This window comes from Tursiops truncatus, chromosome 1 (genome assembly GCF_011762595.2).
Source record: "Tursiops truncatus isolate mTurTru1 chromosome 1, mTurTru1.mat.Y, whole genome shotgun sequence".
NCBI lineage: Eukaryota > Metazoa > Chordata > Mammalia > Artiodactyla > Delphinidae > Tursiops > Tursiops truncatus.
In genome coordinates this window covers 164,912,663-164,934,063 of record NC_047034.1, presented here as the reverse complement: position 1 = coordinate 164,934,063, position 21,401 = coordinate 164,912,663, and the positions used below count along the sequence as shown (strand labels likewise).

The window sequence follows — 21,401 nt, the reverse complement described above, 5'->3', positions numbered from 1 at the left end:
AGTAGCTGTGCCCCAGCTGAAGCTCTAAGAATTACTCTAAACAGTGGAAGTGATTTGGCTGTAGAGGGCCCACGGTAAGGATACTGCGGCGGGGGGGGTGGGGGGGGGGGTGGGGAGGGTGTCAAGATGGAGCTGAAGAAATGAATGGACCTCTAGAATAACCAGGAGGAGAAATAAGGAAAGACAGCCCTGTGCAGGCATGATAGACACTGAAGCTCCCTACCCTTAGAGTCAGTCTTGCTTATTTTTGCCTGCATCCCCAGGCAGCCTGCTGGCTCCACACTCACACGCCTGAAGGGGAAGCTGATGGAGAGACCCCGTTCACTTCCTCAGAGACAAAAATTACCCCTCCCACGGAGGGGACCGTAAGCCTTTGAATAAACAAACCCACACGACTGCGAAGGAAACCCACCCAACTCTCTGCAGGAAGCAATATAGCTCTTCATTCATAAGTGGGAGTTGTCCACCGAGATGCAAGGCATTTGAAGAAATCCAACAACACGAAAGAGAAAGACTAAAATTGTTGAGGTGAAACAAGAATGGCAAGATAGTGTAGTCAAAGCCGGCAATAGTCCACAAGGATTCATTAAATTGTCATCTCTGTTTTTGTGTATGCTTGAAATTTTCATAATAAAAAGTGAAAAAGTGGTGTTTTGAGCACTTGTCATGTGCTAAGTACATACATACAGCAATGAAAAAAAGAGAAACTCCATACAAAGGAGTCAGAAAACGAAGCAAACAATATAAAGTGTGATGGTTAATACAATTGAGGGACTGATGATGAAATTTCATGGGGCCAGGACTAAGCAGGAAACAAGAGAACCCAGAAGGGGAGACGGAAGCTGTGGACATGGCCCTGGGTGCGGTGGAGAGCAGGCACTGTGTCTCAGCCCCGGAGCCCGGGCTGAGCTGGACCCGGAGTTCAGGAGAAGGCGGAGACGACTTTTCAGTCCAAACTAAGGTATCTGCAGGGCCAGCTACATAACATCCAGGGCCCGGTGCAAAACGAAAGTGCAGGGGCCCAAAAAGTGCCATTAAAGGGACCATTTTTTACCCTTCATTTTTGTGTTATGCAATACCCATTTTAAACGCAAATATAAGAGCACTAACTAATAAGGAAATCACTGATATGACACAATTCGTATTTCATTGCTTGTACATGAATAAGTATTGTGTTCTTACCTGAACGATGGAAATCCTACACAAAACTAACTCAACTGTTTTTATTTCTTAATGGGTGTACACATATCCTACCAACATTCTCAGCCTTCAGCTTATTGATGAGTAAAGAAATAAAAAGAGAAGGAGCTGTGGGTGGCCTGAGCTTTCCCTTTCCATCTAGGTCGTCATTTTCAGCGGATGTGGTTGTCTGATAGGCTGATACAGGGAAGTAACACGTGTAAGAAGGACGTGATGGGGATCCTTGTCCGTTGCCTCCTTCCTGCATTGGAAGAACGTTTCAGTTGGAATGGAAAGTGTAGCCTCTCTAGAATGTCAGCCCTTCCCCACTCCCACCCCTGCCCCCACTGAATCAGAGGCCTAACGGTCACCTAGGATTTGCGTTGAGCACGCCTGATGAGGACATCAGGAACGCTACGTGCAAAGAACGCCGCACACACGTTGCTTTTAACTCCTCTGCTCACATGCATGTGGCACCCATCATACCTTGCTGACAAACAGAAAGATGTTCAAAGATAAAATTATTAAGAACTTCAAGATGGCAAACGCAGAGCATTAAACCAAGTGTGAGGCCCTTTTGAGCGTGGGGTCGTGTAGGAGTGCACAGTTCACCCATGCCTGGAAAGCTGGCTCTGGCTCTCTAGGGGCTTTCCCAAGACCCCCACGCGGTGCCCGCGTATGTGGACTCATAGTAGCAAACTGATAGGTCCTCAGTGTGAAAGCTGCCCTGAATCCAGGTCAATCTGGGTCTCATCTCATGAACGACAGCAAACTCCTTTTACCAATCTGGGTTTTTGGATTCTTTAATCAATAGAAATTGATGAGGCCAGACAAGGAATTCAGGTAAGGCTTTATCGCTGCGGCACAAGGGAGCAAAAACATGTAACAGGTGTCCTTGCGCACTCCCTGAGGGGGTGACAAGCTGGTCCCTTAAATGGGGTGGGGGGGGTGGATCGGTGGGTAGGCCAGAGGGGCAGCTTAGGGGGTCTGCCCACCCCCTTGTAGGGACCATGCGCAGGACCCCGCCTTTGCTCCTGGCACCTCAGAAGTGGCAGCTGGGTTTTGGCCTTGTTGTACCTCATTGTTCATATTTTGCCCCAACTGCACATGTGGGCAGTTATTTTTAGTTCCTTAGAGTTTCTTGTATTCTGCTGGTCGAGGAGATATTCGTCCAGGTGCAAGTACTGCAGCAAAGGGTCCCAGGTCCCAGGTCCCAACCTGTAATAGGAATAGAAGAGAGTTTTACTTGAGCCAAACTGAGGACTATAGCCCAGGAGACAGCCTCTCGGATAAGTGAAGAACTGCTCTAGAGAACCATGGTTTTCAGCACAATTTTGTATCTTGTCAGGACAAAGAAAACCAAATAAGTCAGGGATACATTCCTTCAAGGTTTAAAAACAAACAAACAGATCAGCACATACACAGTAAGTCAGTATGGCCTTGGCACCTGGAAAGGGAGTCTTATCATTCAAAGGAGTACTAGCATTGGCATCCCAGGAAGGGAGGCATTTAATCTTTATTTTTAACATGGACATTCTTTACTTCTGGTCAATATGTCCTTTTCTTTAATAATTAAAGCAGATGTACAATGTTTGTTTGATAGGCCACAAACAGGCTGTGTTAGTTAGCATAAAATCAAGTTAACCTATGTATAAGCCAGAATGACTTCCCCATACCTCAATATGTGAAAATGTCTTTCATTGCTCTTAAAAGGTGTTGGTGTCCATTCTGACTGAAATAAATCTCAGATTCAAAGAAAGAAAGATTCAAAGAAAGAAAGAAAACAAACTCTACTGTGTGGGCATTTCCAGTGTGCTGCTGCCACTTTAAAAACTGAAAAACTGTAAATTCAGAAAATGGTCAAAGCTACCTGGGATACTTTTTTTTCTTCCAGTTTTATTAAGATATAATTGACATACGACACTGTATAAGTTTAAGATGTACAGCATTTGACTCACACACAATGGAATGATTATCACAGTAAGTTTAGTACACGGGATACTTTTGAAGTAAAAGAGCAAGGTAGGTGCCTGAGTCAATTCCCCTCAAGTCAAATCACCTAAAGCCTAAAGCCGACAGCTTGATTTGTTGGATAAATGTGCTTATCTAATTTACATTTCAACTGTAACCCATTCAACCCGGGCCTCACCAGACCATGACTTTGGCTAATAATACTTTTCCTTTTTATACCCAGACTGTTATAGCACAAGCTTCTAATAGCTAGAAATTAACCACTTCAATGTGACATTCTCTTCCCCAGCCCCATCTTCTGCTTTTTTGAGAGATTCTCAGGAAACATTTCAAGTGTACTGTGTGCTCTGTAACATCTCTTGGGTTTTCCTTTTTTAATTACTCTTCTTGCCATGACCTCTGCTCTACCAGCCACTTTGAGACCATCACTGAGCTGGGTCAGCTGCCCCCTGCTGGTGACCTCCCACTGATATATACTCCCCCTACCCTCTCTGGTCCTGACTGTGGGCCTCCCCCTCCAAAGCATGGGTCAGGCCTTCAGCAGCCCCTGGAAATAGCTTCTTGTGAGCCCACAAGTCCAAACAGAACCTCAGGAACCCTTCAGAAGCAGGACTCTCATCTGGTTCCAGGTAGGCCTCCACACCATGGGGCTAGCTGCCCATCCCCTTTCTCCTCCACCAGGTTTCTCTGAGCACCTGAGAACCCAGACCTGACTAATCCCACTGAGCCCTGAAAGAACAAGTCTTTCCTCAAGAATTTGGCTTCATCAAAAGAAAGCCCAACTCAGTGGTCCCTCCCAGAACTGAGGCAACTCAGCCTGGTCCTTTAGACACTGGCAACATCAAGATGAATGCTCGTAGCATTTGAAAACCACTCAGTGGCCACACACATTGTAGTACAACTGTGCACATGATCTCTGGTCTGGTCGTTTAGGCGGGGTTTTTTTAGTGTCTTCTAGATCTCCGGTGATATTGCTCCCTGACTGAAGGAAGATCACATGGCCTGTCCAATAATAGCTAAGAGAAGCACAGAGCAGGACACAGGGAGGCAGCACAGTATCAAGGCTAAGAGTACAGGCTCTGGAGCTTACTTTCTCTGAAACCTTAGGAAAATACATAACCCCTCCAAACCTCAGTTTCCTCATCTGTAAAATTGGCATGGTAATACTGCCTCCCTTGCAGTTTGTTGTAAGGATGTAATATACAACAATGCCTGGTACTGAGTGACGTCTAAATAACATTAGCTACTGTTATTATTTTTCTTTAAGCTAGGGAGCAGTATAAATAGAGGCACAGAGCCACAGGCCAAAGTCAAAGAGCTAGGTGCTTAGATTTTGGCTTCTTGCATTGTATTTGGGGCTTGGCCACCTTTGGGAGGCCTTTTGAATAGACATGTATCTCATCTACTCATGAATGGATTTTTACAAGTTTAACCTTATCACCAAGCTTGTGGGTATCTTTTTGAAGACGCCCTTGCATACACAGTTTCTAAAACTACAAAGCTAGTCTCAGTCATACCTAAGGATAAAATCTTCCGGTTACCAAGGTATGCAAATGCAATGGACTGAATGTTTGTGTGACCCCCAAATTCATGTGCTGAAACCCTAATCCCAATGTGATGGTATTTGGAGGCAGGGCCTTTGGGAGGTAATTAGGTCATGAGGGCAGAGCCTTCATGAATGGGATTAGTGCCCTTATAAGAAGAGGCAATGCCAACAAATTGGACAACCTAGAAGAAACGGACGAGTTTCTAGAAACCTACAGCCCACCAAAACTGAATCAAGAAGAAATAAATAATTTGATCAGACCGATCACTAGAAGTGAAATAGAATCTATAATAAAATAAATTCCCTGCAAACAAAAGTCCAGGACTGATGGCTTCACTGAGGAATTCTACCAAAACATACAAAGAAGAACTTATACTGATCCTTCTCAAACTCTTGCAAAAGACTGAAGAGGAGGTAACACTCCCAAAGCCATTCTATGAAGCCACCACCCTGATAAATATACTACCAAAACCAGACAAAGATACTACCAAAAAAGAAAATTACAGGCCAATGTCTTTCATGAACATAGATGCAAAAATTCTCAATAAAATACTAGCAAGCCAAATCCAACAACACATAAAAAAGATCATAGACCACAATCAAGTTGGGTTCATCCCAGGGTCACAAGGATGGTTCAACATACACAAATCAATCAATGTGATACACCACATCAACAAAGGAAATGACTAAAACCACATGATCATCTCAGTAGATGCAGAAAAAGCATTTGATAAAATTCAACATCCATTCGTAATAAAAAAAAAAAAAAAAGGAAAAACGTTACCAAAGTGGGCATAGCGGGAACATATCTCGACATAATAAAAGCTATTTATGACAAAACTACAGCCAACATAATACTCAATGGTGAAAAGTTGAAAGCCTTCCCACTAAAATCTGGAACAAGACAAGGATGCCCACTCTCACCACTTCTATTCAACATGATACTGGAAGTCCTAGACAGAGCAATCAGACAAGAAAAAGAAATAAAAGTTATTCAGATTGGAAGGGAAGAGGTAAAATTGTCATTATGTGCAGATGACATGATACTATATATGGAAACCACTAAAGACTCCTAGGACTTTAGTGGTTTCCATATATAGTATCATGTCATCTGCACATAACACAAAAACCACTAGGACTGACAAACGAATTCAGCAAGGTAGCAAAATACAAGATTAACATGCAGAAATCTGTTGCGTTTCTTTACATTAACAATGAAACATCAGAAAAATCCTTTTTAAAATCACATCAAAAAAGAATAAAATACTTAGGAATAAACCTGACCAAGTAGGTGAAATACTTATACACTGAGGACTATAAAACACTGATAAAAGAAGTTGAAGGTGATTTAAGGAAATGAGGCTATGGGGGGGGGGAAGGGTAAACGGTGACAAAGCGATAAAGAGGCATGGACATATATACACTACCAAACGTAAGGTAGATAGCTAGTGGGAAGCAGCCGCATAGCACAGGGAGATCAGCTCGGTGCTTTGTGACCGCCTGGAGGGGTGGGATAGGGAGGGTGGGAGGGAGGGAGACGCAAGCGGGAAGAGATATGGGAATATATGTATATATATAACTGATTCATTTTGTTGTGAAGCTGAAACTAACATACCATTGTAAAGCAATTATACTCCAATAAAGATGTTAAAAAAAAAAAAAAGAATATGTTCACCTTCAAATGTAAAAAAAAAAAAAAAAAAAGAAAGAAATGGAAAGATATCCCATGCTCTTGCATTGGAAGAATTAATATTGCTAAAATGGCCATACTACCTAAAGCAATCTTCAGACTTAATGTGCTCCCTATCAAATTACCCATGAAACTTTTCACAGAACTATCGATAGAACAAATAATCCTAAAATTTACATGGAGCCATAGGAGACCCAGAACTGCCAAAGCAGTCCTGAAGAAAAAGAACAAGGCTGGAGGCATAACCCTCCCAGACTTCAGACAATACTACAAAGCTATAGTAATCAAAAGAGCATGGTATTGGCACAAAAACAGACATATGGATCAATGGAACAGAAAAAAGAGCCCAGAAATAGACCCACACACCTATGGTCAATTAATCTTTGACAAAGAAGGCAAGAATATACAATGGAGAAAAGATAATCTCTTTGGCAAGTGGTGTTGGAAAAGCTGGACAGCCACGTGTAAATTAATGAAGTTAGAACACACCCTCACACCATACACAAAAATAAACTCAAAATGGCTTAAAGACTTAAATATGAGACAGAACACCATAAAACTCCTAGAAGAGAACATGGGCAAAACATTCTCTGACATAAATCAGAGAAATGTTTTCTTAGTTCAGTCTCCCAAGGCAATAATAAATAAAAGCAAAAATAAGCAAATGGGACCTAATCAAACTTATAAGCTTTTGCACAGCAAAGGAAACCATAAACAAAACAAAAAGACAATCTACAGACTGGGAGAAAATATTTGCGAACAATACAACTGACAAGGGCTTAATTTCCAAAATATATAAACAGCTCATACAGCTCAATAACAAAACAAACAAACAGGGCCTCCCTGGTGGCGCAGCAGTTAAGAATCTGCCTGCCAATGCAAGGGACACAGTTTCGAGCCCTGGCCAGGGAAGATCCCACATGCCATGGAGCAACTAAGCCCATGCGCCACAAGTACTGAGCCAGAGCTCTAGAGCCCGCAAGCCACAACTACTGAGCCTACGTGCCACAACTACTGAAGCCTGCGTGCCTAGAGTCCATGCTCCACAACAAGAGAAGCCACGACAATGAGAAGCCCTCGCACCACAACGAAGAGTAGCCCCCACTCACCGCAACTAGAGAAAGCCTGCACACAGCAACAAAGACCCAATGCAGCCATAAATTAATTAATTAATTTAAAAAACAAACAAACCAAAAAAACAACCCAATCAAAATGTGGGCAGAAGATCTAAATAGACATTTCTCCAAAGAAGACACACAGATGGCCAACAAACACATGAAAGAGTGCTCAACATCACTAATAATTAGAGAAATGCAAATCAAAACTACAATGAGGTACCACCTCACACTGGTCAGAATGGCTGTCATTAAAAAGTCTACAGATAATAAATGCTGGAGAGGGTGTGGAGAAAAGGGAACCCTCCTGCACTGTTGGGAATGTAAATTGGTGCAGCCACTATGGAAAACAGTATGGAGGTTCCTTAAAAAACTAAAAATAGGGACTTCTCTGGTGGTCCAGTGGTAAAGAATTTGCCTTCCAATGCAGGGGACGTGGGTTTGATCCCTGGTCAAGAAACTAAGATCCCACAGGCGAATTCTATCAAACATTTAGAGAAGAGCTAACACCTATCCTTCTCAAACTCTTCCAAAATATAGCAGAGGGAGGAACACTCCCAAACTCCTTCTACGAGGCCACCATCACCTTGATACCAAAACCAGACAAGGATGTCACAAAGAAAGAAAACTACAGGCCAATATCACTGATGAACATAGATGCAAAAATCCTCAACAAAATACTAGCAAACAGAATCCAACAGCACATTAAAAGGATCATACACCATGATCAAGTGGGGTTTATTCCAGGAATGCAAGGATTCTTCAATATACGCAAATCTATCAATGTGATAAACCATATTAACAAACTGAAGGAGAAAAACCATATGATCATCTCAATAGATGCAGAGAAAGCTTTTGACAAAATTCAACACCCATTTATGATAAAAACCCTGCAGAAAGTAGGCATAGAGGGAACTTTCCTCAACATAATAAAGGCCATATATGACAAGCCCACAGCAAACATCATCCTCAATGGTGAAAAACTGAAAGCATTTCCACTAAGATCAGGAACAAGACAAGGTTGCCCACTCTCACCACTCTTATTCAACATAGTTTTGGAAGTTTTAGCCACAGCAATCAGAGAAGAAAAGGAAATAAAAGGAATCCAAATCGGAAAAGAAGAAGTAAAGCTGTCACTGTTTGCAGATGACATGATCCTATACATAGAGAACCCTAAAGATGCTACCAGAAAACTACTAGAGCTAATCAATGAATTTGGTAAAGTGGCAGGATACAAAATTAATGCACAGAAATCTCTGGCATTCCTATATACTAATGACGAAAAATCTGAAAGTGAAATCAAGAAAACACTCCCATTTACCATTGCAACAAAAAGAATAAAATATCTAGGAATAAACCTACCTAAGGAGACAAAAGATCTGTATGCAGAAAATTATAAGACACTGATGAAAGAAATTAAAGATGATACAAATAGATGGAGACATATACCATGTTCTTGGATTGGAAGAATCAACATTGTGAAAATGACTCTACTACCGAAAGCAATCTATAGATTCAATGCAATCCCTATCAAACTACCACTGGCATTTTTCACAGAACTAGAACAAAAAATTTTGCAATTTGTATGGAAACACAAAAGACCCCGAATAGCCAAAGCAATCTTGAGAACGAAAGAAGGAACTGGAGGAATCAGGCTCCCAGACTTCAGACTATACTACAAAGCTACAGTTATCAAAACGGTATGGTACTGGCACAAAAACAGAAAGATAGATCAATGGAACAGGATAGAAAGCCCAGAGATAAACCCACGCACATATGGTCAACTTATCTTTGACAAAGGAGGCAGAAATGTACCGTGGAGAAAGGACAGCCTATTCAATAAGTGGTGCTGGGAAAACTGGACAGCTACATGTAAAAGTATGAAGTTAGATCACTCCCTAACACCATACACAAAAATAAGCTCAAAATGGATTAAAGACCTAAATGTAAGGCCAGAAACTATAAAACTCTTAGAGGAAAACATAGGCAGAACACTCTATGACATAAATCACAGCAAGATTCTTTCTGACCCACCTCCTAGAGTAATGGAAATAAAAACAAGAGTAAACAAATGGGACCTAATGAAACTTAAAAGCTTTTGCGCAGCAAAGGAAACCATAAAGAAGACCAAAAGACAACCCTCAGAATGGGAGAAAATATTTGCAAATGAAGCAACTGACAAAGGATTGATCTCCAAAATTTATAAGCAGCTCATGCAGCTTAATAACAAAAAAACAAACAACCCAATCCAAAAATGGGCAGAAGACCTAAATAGACATTTCTCCAAAGAAGATATACAGAGTGCCAACAAACACATGAAAGAATGCTCAACATCACTAATCATGAGAGAAATGCAAATCAAAACTACAATGAGATATCATCTCACACCAGTCAGAATGGCCATCATCAAAAAATCTAGAAACAATAAATGCTGGAGAGGGTGTGGAGAAAAGGGAACCCTCTTACACTGTTGGTGGGAATGTAAATTGATACAGCCACTGTGGAGAACAGTATGGAGGTTCCTTAAAAAGCTACAAATAGAACTACCATATGACCCAGCAATCCCACTACTGGGCATATACCCTGAGAAAACCATAATTCAAAAAGAGTCATGTACCAAAATGTTCATTGCAGCTCTATTTACAATAGCCCAGAGATGGAAACAACCTAAGTGTCCATCATCGGATGAATGGATAAAGAAGATGTGGCACATATATACAATGGAATATTACTCAGCCATAAAAAGAGACGAAATTGAGCTATTTGTAATGAGGTGGATAGACCTAGAGTCTGTCATACAGAGTGAAGTAAGTCAGAAAGAGAGAGACAAATACCGTATGCTAACACATATATATGGAATTTAAAAAAAAAAAAAAATGTCATGAAAAACCTAGGGGTGAAACAGGAATAAAGACACAGACTTACTAGAGAATGGACTTGAGGCTATGGGGAGGGGGAAGTGTAAATGGTGACAAAGCGATAAAGAGGCATGGACATATATACACTACCAAACGTAAGGTAGATAGCTAGTGGGAAGCAGCCGCATAGCACAGGGAGATCAGCTCGGTGCTTTGTGACCGCCTGGAGGGGTGGGATAGGGAGGGTGGGAGGGAGGGAGACGCAAGCGGGAAGAGATATGGGAATATATGTATATATATAACTGATTCATTTTGTTGTGAAGCTGAAACTAACATACCATTGTAAAGCAATTATACTCCAATAAAGATGTTAAAAAAAAAAAAAAAAAAAAAAAAAAAAAAAAAAAGAAACTAAGATCCCACATGCCGCAGGGCAACTAAGCCCACATGCTCTGGAGCCCATGCGCCTCAACTAAAGAGAAGCCCATGTGCCACAACGAAAGATCCCGCATGCTGCAACTAAGACAGGATGCAGCCAAATAAATAAATAAATAAAATATTAAAATTAATAAAAAGTAAAATAAAATAAATATTTTTAAAAAAACTAAAAATAGAGTTACTATATGACCCAGCAATCCCACTCTTGGTCATATATCAAGAGAAAACCATACTTCGAAAAGATACATGCACCCCAATGTTCATAGCAGCACTATTTACAATAGCCAAGACATGGAAGCAAACTAAATGTTCATCGTCAGATGAATGGGTAAAGGCATGGTATATACATACAATGGAATACTACTCAAGCATATAAAAGAATAAAATAATGCCATTTGCAGCAACGTGGATGGACCTAGAGATTATCATACTAAGTGAAATGTCAGGATAAAGACAAATACCATATGATATCACTTACATGTAGAATCTAAAATATACAAATGAACTTATTTACAAAACAGAAACAGACTCACAGACATAGAAAACAAACTTATGATTACCAAAGGGAAAAGGGAGTAAGGCGAGATAAATTAGGAGTTTGGGATTAGCAGATACAAACGACTGAATATAAAATAGATAAACAACAAGGTCCTACTGTATAGCACAGGAAACTATATTCAATATCTTGTAATAACGTATAATGGAAAAGAATATGTATAATTGAATCACTTCACTGCACACCAGAAACTAACAACAACAAAAAAAGAAGAGGCCAGAGAGCTGGCTTGCTCTCTCTCTGCCACGTGAGGATACACAAGACATCTGTAAACCAGGAAGAAGGCACTCACCAGAACCTGATCGTGATCTTGGACTTCCACCCTCCAGAACTGAGAAATAAATGTCTGTTGTTGAGAAGCCACCCAGGTTACGGTATTTTGTTATAGCAACCCAAGCTGATTAAGACAGCATGTCATTAAGATTTTCTCTCAGTTCTAAACCCACACTTCCAGCGGATGGCTTTGGGGTGCCGGGGCTGAAACCGCCTTTCTGCTTTGCCAGCTGCTCCCGGTGAGGGAGACAGTGAGGCTGCACGAGGAACAAGGACTTACTCCTTCCTATTTCTTGTTCGTAAGTACGTCACTCAGCAACACTGCTTCACTCTAGCGCAGCAGCAGCTGAATCTGGTTTTGCAGTTCTTTCCAGCACTTGGACAACCAACTTCATAGCAACCCCTCAGAGACATCAGCACCCCCTCCTCAGAGGTCTGGGGTCCAGGTCTGCTGTGCCCTCCTCTTACATATTTAACGCCCTTATTGACATAATTCACATACCATACAATTCACTCATCTAAACTGTACAATTCAATGGTTCTTAGTATATCCATGGGTATGTGCAACCATCACCACCATTAATTTTAGAACATTTTCATCACCTCTAAAAGAAACCCTGAAAAGAAAATAATAGGTGGACTTTCTCACCTGAGATGGCCCACACTCTGTCTGTGGAGTGCATTTCTCTCTAAATAAATCCACTTCTTACCTATCACTTTGTCTCTCACTGAATTCTTTCTGCGATGAGACATCAAGAACCTGAGCTTCGTTAAGTCCTGAAACCAGTTGTTCTACAGGAACTAAGACCCCCATACTCACGTGGAGGGTGGCAACTACCTGCTGAGCACAAGCACGGGACCAGACTGTTCAGAACCAGAAGGTTGATGATTAAGATTCCTAAAACACCACACTGTTAGTTCACAACCAATCAATGAGAAGAAAGTCATGAATCCTTCAGCCTTCCCTCCCAAATGTTGCCTTTAAAAATGTTCCCCTGGGCTTCCCTGGTGGCGCAGTGGTTGAAAGTCCGCCTGCCGATGCAGGGGACGCGGGTTCGTTCCCCGGTCTGGGAAGATCCTACATGCCGCGGAGCGGCTGGGCCCATGAGCCATGGCCACTGAGCCTGCGCGTCCGGAGCCTGTGCTCCGCAGCGGGAGAGGCCACAGCGGTGAGAGGCCCGCGTACCACACACACACACACACAAAAAATGTTCCCCTGAAAGCCATTGGGGAGTTTGGGTCTTTTGAGCATAAGCTGCCTGTTCTCCTTTCTTGGCCCTGAAATAAAGCTTTCTCTGCTCCAAAAGAAGAAAAAAAGAAAATAACAGGTGTTGGTGAGGATACGGAGAAACTGGAACCCTGTGCACTGCTAGTGGGAATGTAAAATGATGCAGCCACTATGGAAAACGGTATGGTGATTTCTCAAAATTTTAAAAATAGAGTTACCATATGATCCAGAAATGCCACTTCTGGGTATATACAGAAAAGAATGGAAAGCAGGGACTCAAACAGATATTTGAATACCCACATTCACAGCAGCATTATTCATAATAGCCAAAAGATGGAATCAACTCAGTGTCCATTGACACGTGGATAAACTCACAATAGCTAGGTCATGGAAGCAACCTAAATGCCCATCGACAGATGAAAGGACAAAGAAGAGGTGGTACGTATATACAATGGAATAGTACTCAGAGATAAAAAAAGAACGAAATTGGGTCATTTGTAGAGACGTGGACGAAACTAGAGACTGTCATACAGAGTGAAGTAAGTCAGAAAGAGAAAAACAAATATTGTATATTAATGCATATATGTGGAATCTAGAAAAATGGTACAGATGAACCGGTTTGCAAGGCAGAAATAGAGACACAGATGTAGAGAACAAACGTATGGACACCAAGGGGGGAAAGCGGGGCAGGGTGGGGGTCGGTGGTGGTGAGATGAATTGGAAGATTGGGATGGACACATATACACTAATATGTATAAAATAGATAACTAATAAGAACCTGCTGTATAAAAAATAAATTTTTAAAATTCAAAAATAAATAATTTTTTTTAAAATGTGGTGTATACATACAACAGAATATTATTCAGCCTTAAAAGGAAGGAAATTCTGACATATCCTGCAATATGGATCAAACTGGAAAACGTGCTAAGTGAAACAAGGCAGACACAAGAGGACAAATACTGTATGATTCCACTTACATGAGGTACTTAGAGTAGTCAGATTCATAGAGACAGAAAGCAGGGAGTGGTGGCTGCCAGGAATGGGGGGAGGCGGGTGGGGAGTTGACCGGGTAGAGAGATTCAATTTGGAAGATGAAAAATGTTCTGGAGATGGATGGTGGTGATGGCTGCACATCAGTGCAAACGTACTTAATGTCACTAACCTGTGTACTTAAAAATGGTTAAAATAGTATATTTTATGTTACACATATTTTACCACAATTAAAAAAAAAAAAACCTGTACCCTGCAGCTATCACACTCCCCCCCACCCCACCCATATTTCCTATACTCCCTATACCCACCCTCCCAGCCACTGGCAGCCTCTAAGCTATCTTCTGTCTCTGTAGATTTCTCTGTTTTGGACTTTGACATGAATGGAATCGTGCAATATGTGGACTAGTGTGACTGGTTTCTTTCACTTAGCATAATGTTTTCACAGTTCATCGAAGTTGTAGCATGGATCTGCGCCTCATTCCTTTTTATGGCTGAATATCCTCTTATCTTCTAAGTTTTAATAATTAAACCTCTTCCGTTGGTTCCTTTCATCCTGCTTCCTGCAGTTGCTACCTCTGTGATCCCTTTTTTTTACCTGTTTAGTTACTAGTGAATAGCTTTATATGTAGGTAACAATTCTTTATATTAAATTCTTTCTGTTCAAATCACTAGTGTGACTTCTGTCTCCTGATCAAACCCTGAGAGTCAAGAAAAATCAAGATAATTTGAATTCCTGGGCTATTCATGCAGCTGCCTATTTTTAATGTTCCATTTTCTTCCTTTCTTTTCTGTGCCCCACCCCCTCTCCTGATGATGGTCTTCTAGCTCTTATTATCCTCCACCCATCTGCAGCCCAAATTAATCAGGAAATAATATCTCCTCCTAACAAATTCAAGAAATGCAACATTTAAAGAGCGGCTCCTTCCAGCGTGGAGTAGCCCTGCTGCTCTTGAACCCATCTGCAGTGAATTCTGCAGCCTCTGAGTCTGCAGGCAAATAGGACTGATTCTTCGTAATTTAGAGGAACGTAACTGGATGAAATCTTACACAGCATCCAGGCTTCAGAAGGCACTGATATACCTCATCTTACAAAAAAGATTGGAAGGAAATATACCAAAATATTGAATAATCTCTAGATCATGGGGTTATAAGTGATTTTAATTTTCTTATTTATCCTTTTGTTTTCAAATTATCCATAAAAACCTAGGTTATTATTATTATTATTATTATTTTTTTTTTTTTGCGGTACGCGGGCCTCTCACTGTTGTGGCCTCTCCCGTTGCAGAGCACAGGCTCCGGACGCGGAGGCTCAGCGGCCATGGCTCACGGGCCCAGTCGCTCCACGTCACGTGGGATCCTCGCGGACCGGGGCACGAACCCGTGTCCCTTGCATCAGCAGGCATACTCTCAACCACTGCGCCACCAGAGAAGCCCCAAGTCTAGTTTTTATAATGAGAAATTTTAAGTATAAAAAATCGACATCACTCATCTCCCAACCAATGGTGCTGGTAAGAAGCTTCCCCCCTTCCCAGCCGGCTCTTGGATTCTGTTGTAACTCTCTTCTTTGGGGAATGACTGATTTTCCAGGAAGAGGAGATAAATGAGGGTGTTACCAGGGAGGCTGGGCAATTAAAGCCTCTTCAGGAAAAGGTGTCATCTACAAGGCAAATCCCATAGGAGATCTAGAGCATGTGGTAGGCCGTGAATTTAAATATCTAATATGCCTGGGTTCTATGAGCCTTTGAGACAGAGAGACAGAGACAGAGACCAATTGGCAGGCAGGCAGGCAGGCTTCCATCTTCAGGCCTCTTCCTTCCTCAGTGTGTGTTCTCTCATGAGGTGATCTCTCTCACGATCAGAAGCAGCTCTGTTTCCTCCCTCCCTTTCTCTCTTCCAGATTTATTGAGCACCTACTATATACCAGAACCAGATATTGTTATAGGAGCTGGGGATTTATCAGTGAACAGACTACTCCCTGCCCCCATGGAACTAATATTCTAGTAATGGGCTTAGGCCATTAAATCAGTAACTGCATAATTATTCTCTTAAATACAACTGTGATAGATGCCATGAAAAGTAGCATAGGGAACTGTGGGTCATTCACAAGGTATATCATTTGGGATTAGGTTTGGCTGCAACAGACACCTAACAGTATAGAAGAATATTTCTCTCCCAGGTAAAGGCAGTCTGGATACAGGCAACCCAGGGCTGGTATGACAGCTCCAGTGTCACAAGGAATCCTGGATCCACATCTTTTGGATCCACCACCCCAGCATGTGGCTTCCATCTTCAAGGTTACCTCCTGGTCCAAAATGCCTGCTGGAGCTCCAGCTATCATATTCATATTGCAGGCTAGAAGAAAGAGGAACAGTAGAAGTGCACAGGGTACCTCTCCCAGCTCAGTCAGCTTCCTTTTGCTCATATCTCACTAGGCAAAATTAATTTATGCCTAGTTGCAAGGGAGGTAACACATTGCTGCCTTGAATAACATTTACTTGTAAACTGATAATAAACCAACTAATGTTTACTGTGTCTAATGTTTAATGTGTCTAGCTCTTTAGAGAACAACCCTGCAGTGCAGATATCATCACTGTCATTCAACAGACTGGAAAAGTGAGGTTCAGTGGGTTTAAAGAAACTGCTCGCAGATCACACCACCAGTGATGGTGGAGCTGACTTCCTGAAGCCCATGCTCTTTCCATTGTATTTTGCTGCCTTCCCACCAGCAACTAAAAAAATGGAGAAGAAAGTTCCTCAGACTTGTCATTGATTATATTTAAAGAAAGGCCACTTTTTTCTATTTAAAGTGCATTGATGCTACGCAGCCAATGAAAAGAACTTAGATCTGTATAAAAGCAGGGACATGGTCTGTTTTGTTCACCACTATCTTCTCAATGCCTAGAACAGTGCTGGGCAAATAGCAGGAATCCAATAAATGTGAATGTTCCCTGAATGTTCTTTTGTACCCCTTTCCAGTCAATCTCCATCCTTCAGATGCAACCACTATTCTGATGCTGATTACCATAGGTTAGTTTGGCCTTTTATTTAACCTCATGTAAATGGAATCATACATCTATAACTCTTTGGTGTCTGCCTTCTTTTTGCCCAACAGTTTTTTGAGATTTATTTATGCTGTTTTGTGTATCAGTAGTTTATTCTTTTAATGGCTGTGTAGTATTCCATTGTTGGAATATACCATAGTTTGCTTATCCATTCTTCTTTTGATGAACATTTATAATATTCCCAGTTTGTGTATATTATGAGTGAATAAAGATGTTAAAAGCATTCTTGTACAACCCCTCCCCCTTTGGGGGGATACTTGCTGACATTTTTTGTGAATATATAACTAGGAATTGAATTTCCGAGCCGCAGGGTAGATGTACACTTAGCTTGAAAAACTGGCAAAAGTTCCCCCAAATTGGTTGTCTCCTTTTACATTCCACCAGCAACCCTGGAGTGTGAGATGGAGATCTTCTATCATTTCTATTAATTCCATAGCACAAACCTAATAAGGACTTTTTATAAATTTATTTATTTATTTTTGGCTGCGTTGGGTCTTCATTGTTGCGCACGGGCTTTCTCTAGTTGCGGCGAGCAGGGGCTACTCTTTCTTGCCCTGCGCAGGCTTCTCATTGCAGTGGCTTCTCTTGTTGAGGAGTACCGGCTCTAGGGCACACGGTCTTCAGTAGTTGTGCCACGTGGGCTCAGTATTTGTGGCTCACGGGCTTAGCTGCTCCGCGGCATGTGGGATCTTCCCTGACCAGAGCTCGAACCCGTGTCCCCTGCATTGGCAGGTGGATTCTTAACGACTGCGCCACCAGGGAAGTCCCTAATAAGGACTTTTTAAAGTATTGACTTTTAAGTCTACTCAGATAAGAATAACAAAATCTGAAATGAAATCATCTGTCTGGAAATTCTCCTCCAAGGTAAGAGATGAGCTACTCAGGATCTGTAGCCTTACCTGATGAGTTCTACTTGAGTTTTTCAGGACAGCAAAAATGCTTATCAACCTTGGCATAGGTTTCAATGGATTGAGTCACAAGGGATCAATTTCTCTCTCTTTTTTTCTCTGCCTGTAACTCAAACCTCACAATGATGAAGAGGAGAGGGAGGGAGTGTTAGAAATGTAAAACTATGTGAAGTTCGTTTACAACAAGCACTTATACACCGTGGGCACAATGTAAGAGGGAAGATGTGGAGGATTCCATTCTTGTCCTTAAGTTGCTCACAACCTAGTTGATAGATATAAGATGGCACCTCTCCCTCTGCCCACCATGAAAAGATTGATGTTGTTCTGGATTCGGCCCTTTGCCCTTTTTGTGTTTCTTTTCCACCTGCTCCTCCGGGGTCATCTCACCGGAGCTAATGATTTCAACTACCCCGCACACCTCCTTCCAAAATCACTATGCTTGGTTTGAGCCCACTCCTAGGCTCCAGACCTGTGTCTTCCAGCTGCTTCTATCCCAACTCCTCTCTCATGCTCAAAACTTACATATAATTCATCAGTAAGTTTTGTTAACTTTGCCTTTAAATTTCACCAGGAACATACTATTTTTCACCACTTCCTTTCCTATAACCCTTGTCCAAGCCACTGTCATCTCTGGCCTGCCTTATTGTAATAACTCTACCAAATCAGTATTGCTATCTTATTGCCTGTTGCCTGCTCTTTACACATTTCCCTTTCTTTCGGTAATAAAAACTTGAATTACCTTTGGTGAATGTAACCGTCAGGGTTCCTGCAGAAGGTTAATCTGAGCTGAGTTTGGTAAAGGTTATATACAAATGTGTGGGCAGGGTTGAGGGAAACAAGAAGGAATGATAGGATGAAACTCTGAGGCTGCCAGCAGTAGGGAGCTACCACCACCTCTAGGCCAAGAGAAGGGAGACTCTACCAGAGCTAGGAGAGACCCGTATGAAGAGGGGCACTAGACAGAAGACTCAACAGAGGTATGTGGCCAACATGCAGTGACCCAGAAGGGAAAGGGCCTGCGGAAGGGGCCTAACTTCATCCTCCTCCAATCCTCTGCACGCCTCTAATGTCTTCTATGGATAAATTCAACTGTAAGCCAGAGAACTAGGGACCCATTGAAGCAGTCCATGCTGGTATCTCCTAAGGCACAAATCAGGTAGAAAAAAATGTAGAGTAGATAAAGGGACCAAGAGAAAATTTTTGGTCACACAGGAAGCCACGTTTCCCCAATTCTCAGTCCATGAGATTTAAGAGCTACTCCAGAGGTTAGCACATGACCCAGGTCTGGGCTATCAGAATAGTCCACGCCCCTTCTGAAGAGAGTGGCTTAATGATGCACAAGTAACCCAAGTTAGACCAATGAGATGCAGTCCTGGGACTTTTGTTGACAGCACTGAAGAAAAGAAACTCTAATGGTAAGGATATGATGTGAAGTTGTTAGCAGCCATTCTGCTATCTCATGGGGAAAGGCAGCCTGAGAAAGAAGTCAACACGAAGGAAAACAGAGTTAAGAAATGGAGATCAAATCCTGATGTCATACTTTTAAGCCCTTAGATCCAGCCATGCTTGAAGCCCACAACTTTTCTGCATTACATGAGGTAATGAATTCCATTTGCTGTTTAATCCAGTTTGAGTGGTATATTACATGCAAAAAAAACAAAAACAAAACCTCTTGAATAATATTTAATACTTATCCCAAAGACCAACATAAAGGCATACCTTTATGTCTCTAAATATGCCATTATTCTATGGAATGTCCTTTTCCATATTCTCCACCTAGAAAAATCCTACTCAAATATCCTCTTAATGCAAAGCCTTCCCTCAGTTTTCCAGGTAGAATTGCTCGATCCTTCCTCTGCTTTGTCAGCACTTTGCAAATGCCTCTATCAGTGTACATATAAAGTTGTGTCATAGTTAGTTGTTTGCTTATCTGTCTCCCCTATCTGTGAGCTCCTGAAGGGATAGATTTGCATGGCCCTTACCCCTGTAAGCCTAGTACCCAGCACAAGGCCTAAACCCTGAGTTAAACAAGGCTAAACCAGTCTTTTTACTTTAGGACTTCTCAGAGCCATTTCTGTGTTAAGATGCATTAATGGATCCCCATGCAGGGGTACCGAATGCAGCAACTTCCAAATTCATTTGACCTAAAAGCTCAATTTTTGCTGAAGTTGCTGTGTTTGAGAAATTTAGAGAAGAAAAATAACTGCGGCTCTTAGGGTGACCTTAACGCATGAAGTGGCTCTCAATAAATATTTGTTAAGTGAATGAAAGGGAGAACTTGGTGGGGCGCAAGGGGCAGTAGGGTTGGAAGCAACAGAAACAACACAAGCAATGAACAGGAAGCCAGAGGGGTGATCCATTGGACATATCTCTGTGATGGTGCCAGGTCAATTGCTAAAGAATGATTGGGACCATAATGCAATCCTGTTTCCTTAGTTTAAATCTAACAGAGATTAGATGTATTCTACACACTTTAATCCTTCTTCCTGTCCCATGACCCAGGGGCTAAGTGCCTGACGGCACTGCTTCCTTGATTTTGACCTTCAATTTGCTTCACTTTGCCTCAGAGGGGACTATGTGGGAGATCATAGCTGATTTTCCTCTAACTGCACACCTTAAGTCAAATTCCTTTCCTGTTCTGTGCCTCTGTTTCCCTCTCTGTGAACACAGGCTCCCTTCCAAGCTTGGCTCAGACGCCTTGGTAAAAAAAATTTTTTTTTTTTTAAATAACCTGACAAAGGAAGCCCCAGTCCTACCACTGTAACTTTGGACAACTCATTGAACAGCTCAGGCCCTTGGTCTCTCTATTTGTAAAAGAAATAGAGGCTTCAGAGAGAATCAAGGAAGACTGTGAGGTGAAAAGTGTTTTGCAAACGGGGAATAAAACATTAGAAATGTAAATATTATTAGGATTCTACATACGATGAAGAGGAGGTGGAGGGGGAGTGGAGGGCGGGGGGTTGGAGGAGGCGGCGGCTGCAGCAGAAGCCCACCGTGGTTCAGAGCCCAGGACAAGGAGTCAGCACCCGGACGCAGCCTATAGCTCAACCACCTAACTTGCTGTCTCGCCTTGGGGAATTAAGCACATGGAAGCCCTCTTCATCTATAAAAGGAGGATAATAATGTTCGGTTCGCTGGTTGTGAGGTTAAACGAGGTAAATCCTGCAAAGCACACGTTGCAGTGTACATAGTAACTAGCCCTCAGTAAATGTTCATTATATTCCTACTAACTATTCTTGCCACCGACTGAATGGGACCAAGCAAGAAAAGGAGATAAGCCATTTCTGGTCACGGTGCAAGCCCAGAAGATCGCCAAAGGTCCCGCCGTCGGTGGCACCTAAAGCCCCCTCCCCAGCTAGACCGCCCAAGCCCCTCACCTGCGCGGAACAAGAAAACCCGGATGCAGGTCAAGTGCGAGAGCGCAGCCAGGCTCCCGCCCCGGCCCCAAGGCCGCACGCGAAGGGCGGGGCCGCTTCCTGCCGGCTACTGGTCCCCGCGCGCCCCCGCCGGGCGGTCTACACCGGGCGCCTGCGCCGCGCGAGCTCGCCGGAGGTGGGGGGAGGGGGGGCGGAGCCGCGCGGGAC

At 42.4% G+C, this 21,401-nt stretch overlaps 1 long non-coding RNA gene across 1 annotated transcript; it reads right to left on the bottom strand.

Annotated features, from left to right (window-relative positions):
* Positions 1 to 1,209: 1,209 nt before the first annotated feature.
* On the bottom strand, positions 1,210 to 21,331 carry LOC109550442 (uncharacterized). The gene is made up of 4 exons (XR_002176969.3): positions 21,195 to 21,331; positions 2,257 to 2,397; positions 1,551 to 1,669; positions 1,210 to 1,441 (listed from the first exon to the last, which is right to left on the bottom strand). It is a non-coding gene; the product is annotated as an uncharacterized lncRNA (long non-coding RNA).
* Between the last annotated feature and the right edge of the window lie 70 nt (positions 21,332 to 21,401).